The sequence below is a fragment of the Malurus melanocephalus genome, unplaced genomic scaffold (genome assembly GCF_030028575.1).
Source record: "Malurus melanocephalus ecotype Western Australia unplaced genomic scaffold, MMel_1.1 scaffold_152, whole genome shotgun sequence".
NCBI classification, from domain to species: domain Eukaryota; kingdom Metazoa; phylum Chordata; class Aves; order Passeriformes; family Maluridae; genus Malurus; species Malurus melanocephalus.
In genome coordinates this window covers 878,585-885,161 of record NW_026623384.1, presented here as the reverse complement: position 1 = coordinate 885,161, position 6,577 = coordinate 878,585, and positions in this window count along the sequence as shown.

The following is a 6,577-nucleotide window of genomic DNA, read 5'->3' as shown; positions in this document are numbered from 1 at the left end:
AAAAAAAAGAAAAGGAACCTTCCCCCCTCCCTCCCCTTCTTCCCCCAAGATTCAATGCAAATGCAAAAGTATCTCTGGATAAATGAATTTTAAAAGTTGTCTATCAACACATGATTGTAATGGAATCATCTGCACTTTGGACAAGATAAACGATTTATYTCTTCCTGGGAGCTTGTGATTTATTTTTGCTTTAAATAGTAAATTGTATTCCATTTTTTTTTTTCTAGTAGCTTGTTCACAGCTAATATCTGTTCTATATTTTTTAAAGGATATGGGTGGACGCAGAAGAAGAAAGTTTCTCGCTTGTCTTCTCCTGTTACTTTCCAGGTCAGGTAGAATTGCATGCAAAGAACAGAACTTGATGCCTTCACTGAAACTGAAGAAATATTTTTCAGGGTGGTACAGAGAGACACATCCAGAATTTATAGCAGTTTTACTATAAGAGGAGAGAAGAAGAAATACAGGCAAATCCCCTCCTGGAAAAAAAAAAAAAAAAAAAAAAAAAAAAAAAAAAAAAAAAAAAAAAAAAAAAAAAAAAAGTTGGTAGTACTGCGCAAAGTATATTGAAAATACAAACCTAATAAAAGCAGGTTTACACCAAGACTGGAAGAAAACTTTCCATATTGCAGGACACCTTAGACAGAGCGAAGATTTGCTAGTAAACTCTTTCATCTTCATAATGTCTTATTATTTGGGTCTGAATTTTCTCATTACCCTAGTTTGTGTTCAAATAGAACCTGACATTAGAAGGTGAAAGGTCTTTCTAATGCTTTTGTACTACACATTTATTRGCTTTTTAGTTCAGATCATAGGGTGTCTTTGTAGCTAATCTACCACTATTTCCACTTTCTGTATTTGTTTAACATTAAAAATCAGTCTTAGAGAGAATAAAGAGTATTATTTTTGGATGAAACAATAGGAAAAGAAGCTCTCTTGGAGACCTCTTAATATGCTGTACAGTTAATGGCGTGTTGCTCTGTGGTATTCACCTAGAATTACTCTATTAAAAAAAACAAACAAACAAACAAACAAACAAACAAACAAAAAAAAACAAAAAACACCACCAACAACAAAAAAAAACCAACCAAAAAAACCAAAACAACAACAAAAAAAAACAAAAAAAAACCCCCCAAAAAACCCAAAAAACAAACAAACAAAAAGTTTAGCGTGGACACTGGATCATCAAAATGAAATATCAATATGTATCTGCTCCTATTGGCGCATGCTTACTTTAAGAAAGAACTTTATGGAGAATAATTGCTTTAAGAAATGAGGTACAAGACAAAAGTTGGCCAAATTACATTSCCATATTTTGCAAGTCCTTGTATTCAGAAAATCAGGTTCAAGGAGAAGGAAGAGAAAGTGGCTGCTAAAACTTCATCTATTTCAGTTCAAAGTCCTGTGTATCAGCAGAGATCCTCCCTCAAACACATTTTAAACTATGTTGCTACATTTGTCACTAAAGTGATAAAACTTTAATTTAATTAGACATTTCTGATTCCATATTCTCTGGGAATAGAATGGTTCAAATAACTAAAGCCGGAACATACAGCAGCATGCTTAACCAAATTATCAAGGACTTGAATCTGGATACCTCAATCAGTTACAAAATAATTACACACACTGCAATTTCATGAACTACTCTTTATGGTTGCATCAATGTTGTTAAAAAAAAAAAAAAAAAAAAAAAAAAAAAAAAAAAAAAAAAAAAAAAAAAAAAAAGAGGGAATGATGTCTGGCCTCAGTTCCCAGTGTCTCTGGATGCTGAGAACAAGCCCCACCCATGCTGGTAGCTGGAGTTCTATGAATCAAAGCTATGGGATGAACAACCACGAAGGACCAGTTGATTGGAACTAGATGGCTGCATTCATTCTCAGTTCTGGCTCCTCCGTACAAATGAGACAAGGGGCCACCAAAGATGATGAAGGGGGCAGTCTGTCTCTGCAATGAGGAAAGGCTGAGAGAATGTTTTAGCATGGAAAACATTCAGGGGAGATCTCAACTTGGCCAAGAAGGCAAATATSATCCTTACTGTTACCAGAAATAGYGTGGCCAGCAGGACCAGGGCAGTGATCGTCCCYTTGAACTTGGCCACTGGTGGGGCCGCACTTCAAATCCTGCATTCAGTTCTGGACGCCTCACTACAAGAAAAACATAGAGATGTTGGAAGGTATTCAGGGAAGCTGGTGAAGGCCCTAAAGCATTCATCTACTCCTCTTATGAGGAACAGTCTAGGGAATGTTCTGCCTGGRGAAAATAAGGGTCAGAGTACCTTATTACTCCCTACAACCGTCTGAAGAGAGGCTGTAGCCAGCAGTGGATCAGCCTTCTCTGCCAAATAACAACCTATAGAACAAGAACAAATGGCCTCAAGTTGCACCAGAGAAGGTTTAGCTGCACATTAGGCAAAATAACTTCGCTGAAAGGGTTGTCAAGTGTTGGCATAGGCTACCCAGAGAAGTGGTTCAGTCACAACTACTGGAGTTATTTTAAAGGTGTGGCGCTTAGGAGCACAATTTGGTGGTAGACATGACCATATTATGGTTGGATTTATGGTAGGTTTATGGTTGGATTCAATGATCTGAAAAGTGTTTTCCAGTCTAAATGATTTTATGATTCTTTATCTATAAATGCCTGAGGGAAGGGTGTAAAGARGATGAAGCCAGGCTCTTATCAGTGGTGCCCAGTTACAGGACCAGAGGGAACACCAGTAATTTTCACACTGTTCTAGTGTTGGCTTGGATACAGAGAAGGATGGGACAGGATGAGGTGGGGCAGGGTGAGGTGGGGCAGGGCAGTCTGAGAAGGGAAGGGAATTGAGAGGACAGCAGCAAAAGARGCAACTAAAATTATTGAAAATGGTTGAAACCTCTTGTTTACTTGCTTTTTCACTTGCACAGTAAGTATGATGCATTTGTCACCATTCAGCAGATATTTTTGCTAGTGATAAACCAGGTTCAAACAGTTTCAGATTCTACACCATACTTATCTCCTCCCACCTGTACCCCCTAACCTGTGATACACCGACAAATATGGGTTTTGGGATTATATATAATGGGAACGATTTTCCTCATTGCTTCTAGACATATATAGACATACCTGTGTATGAGCAGTGCAGGGTGATGGACAAGTGGTCAGCTGGAATGAAAAAAAAGATAGAAAGTAGTTATACCAGATTTTCTGTTGTGAGGTAGACTGGTTCATAAATAGTATTAAAATGAAAGCAAACATTGAGCTATTAAAAACCCAAAGTATCTGGAAGTTCTTATAAGACAATCCTGTAATTCTGTCCACAATGAAATTAGTTTTTAATTAGTTTTTTTTTAATTTAATTAGGTTTTTTTTCTTGCTTGTTTTATTCTTTTTCTTGCCAGAAAATATGGCTTTCAGAACTTTAGTCCAGTCTTTCTTCTGAAGCCTCTGTTTAATATTACATGTGTATAATCTTCATGCTATGATTTAAATTAGAATTCATGCTTCTGTCTAGGGGGTATTTTCTGAATAAACATGCCACATATATCTAATACGCTCTGCTAAAGTACCATGAACATATCTGGCACCAGGGTTTGACAAAGTAAATAAGAATTTTATACTAGACTGTGTAAACTAACTTACTTTTTCTGTCAATATCATTCCATGCAAAAAAACTCAACCATAAAGAAAGTAATTTTGATACAAGAAAATCGATCACAAGGATTTATAGCTGTGCTACATTTCAATCAGCTCAGGAGTTAGCAATTTATAATATTTTGATCTACTGAAACCAGCCTGGCACAGATCAAAACAACTAAACAAGAACTGCAGGGTACAAAAATACTCCTTGTAGGAATTAATTTAATAAAGAAGATACATCATAGAGTTTCATTAAATATTGTAATAAAATCTTTGGAAAGGTGAAAGACAAATCCCAAGGGTAGCACAATCTGCTATAGGAGAGTGCAAAACAAAACAAATAGTGGTTTATGCTTCCAGCTCAAAAAAATTTTGCATTTACAAAAAGGAAAATTTATTTTAAGATCTGGATCTTCATAAACAGGTACCTTAAGGACTACATTTAAGTTATAAACTCTGCTACTATAAAAGCTATTATTTATTTTTGAATTATTTTTGTACTGTAAGGATCTATAGCTGCATTTCTCAAGGTGCATCTGCATTTTTCCAWAAGATGTTTGTCTACCGTACTCACAGCCTCTCTAGATCAGACTGAGTGCTACCACTTGAAACACCCCATATATTGTTTAATTTACTGCATAAATTAAAGTAATTCTTGTTTTTGTGGGAGGAAAGGTCATTTCAAGCTTCATGGTGCTATCAGGAAAACAGGAAAACACATTGTGTCATAAAGGATATTTGAACACACCAAGAACGTCTCAACACTGCTTGAGCACTGAATAATTGGAAGGAGAAAAAWTTTTTTCAGTTTTACTCATGCTGCTTAATGAGCACTTGTGTCAAGATGGGTGGGGGTAAAATAAGAGGAAACTGGGAAGTTTCATATCTTAACAGAAGTTATAACTATGGAAATTACAGGGTGAAATGCAGTTACTATTCCTGGATGGGATGTGGTTGGCGTGCTTGAAACTTATTCCACAATGATTCCCCAGACACCCAATCTGCATCCTTAGGCACCTGTTMAGGGGATGAAAGGGAGGATTGAGTGGCGGCCAGGATCTGTTGGAATCCCTGCAGGAAGGGGAACTCGATGGTACTTTGTATCTGATAAAATACAGAGCAGACTTCAGCTGAGGGAGAGAGGAGATGCCTCGCGGCTGAACCAGCAACTGTGGAGAAATTGCTCTCCTTGAATGAACTTAGATCGRTATGACCTAATTGCAACTAATGCGCACTCCATCCCAGAGTTACCCACTCCCAAGGTATGACCACCCCTCACTGGGGAAAGAATATTTTATTGACTGTATCTTTCAGAGCAAAGCAAGAGAATTTATACCAACCAGTAACAAAAGTAGGTATGAATAGAGTCACTCAAGCTCCACCTAACAATAAAAAAATAGTGTACAATAAATTTAGAAATGAGGAGAATTTAGGGAAGACTCCATCCTGGCTCCTGGGACCAGCCAACAATCTGAACCTGTTGTCTCCTCTATAAACAAGTCTGTTGARTAAGATCCATAGTCTATATTGCTGATTGATCATCTCAAGCTGGCTTTGATTGGAGGCTAGARCTTGTCTGTGTATTGCTTTGAATACATTTTTACAGTCACATAGTGTCACTAGCAACCCTTGAATCTTAACCTGCCACAATTTTCTGTCATCATTGTGTACACTGAGGAGTATTATTCTGCAAACTGTTAGTGYGAGTCCTTCAAAGACAGTCACSAGCAGCAGGTAACAAACTTGAATAAAAGTGTGGAGACGTGAAGGAGTCTGTCTTGGGTCGTTGGCTTCTGACCCTGAACAAGTCAGTCCGAAAAACATCCCAAACAGAAGACTGCTTAGTGGARAGTCCTTGTAATGGGTTGGGAACAAGGGTATTAGATTTCCAAAGTGGACACATATGATATTTTCCCAATAGCCTTACCGAAAACTTTCTTATTTCCAGATACAAGAAGATTTTACTATGTTTGGGGTTGGTTGAATGTGTATGCAATTTCCTATTATTATTTTTTTTTTTTACATTAGTACTGTCTAAGACAAATGAGATTGCAATTGTTAGTCCTAGTTCAGAAATTTCATGAGTTAAGATATTGTGGCCATGGACATAAATAAACACATTTTGGATGTCATTTGTATCTACATTTGTATCTACATTTGTATCTACATAAAGAGTGGAATTTATCCTGGGTAACAATTTAAAAAATATATTTTTTCCAGATTAGTCTGTTTTTAATAAGGCAACTAATATTACACTGCAGGTATCAACTCAACAGCCTCTCTGAGATGTATGTTAAAATATACATATATTTCTGTTTGATTACAATTGAAATCACCATCTATACAAGAAACAATCTGCCTCTGAAAGTAAACACCATTTATAGATATAGACCTTGTCCTGGAAGGCCCAACAACATTTAAAGCACAAAACCCCAGGCTTCCTTATAGTCTAGATTTTATCCAAGTTAATTTGTTATTCAGTGAAAATGAAAGATTTAAATATTTTAAGAGCCTGAAATGCAGTAATTTTTACTTTKCTTTTGAAAGAAAGTTTTCTGCTTAAGATATCTAAAGCATTATCTGATTAACTTCATGTATTTTACTAAAGATTCTTGCTGCTCTTCTTGAAACTACGTAGGTCAGAGGGTGCATCTCTYCATGATATCTTGTTGACAAGTACCATGGTGAAGGCCAAATGAACAAAAAAAAGGAGGACAAATTTCAAGACAAATTAAAGGCATCTGAGAATTACCCGAATTCATCAGGTCTAAGCAAATTATGTAAGTGATAAAAGGTACTTTTAAACAGCAAATGCATAGTTTCTAGTTAATTGTTCCTGTCTATATACAAACAATCTGGTTCATTCTAGGGACTAGAATTTTTTTAAATAAAAAAAATTCTGAGGAGGTGCATTGCCTGATCCTTCCCAGGYGTTTGTTAAATTGTTATGAAGCATTTGCTATCC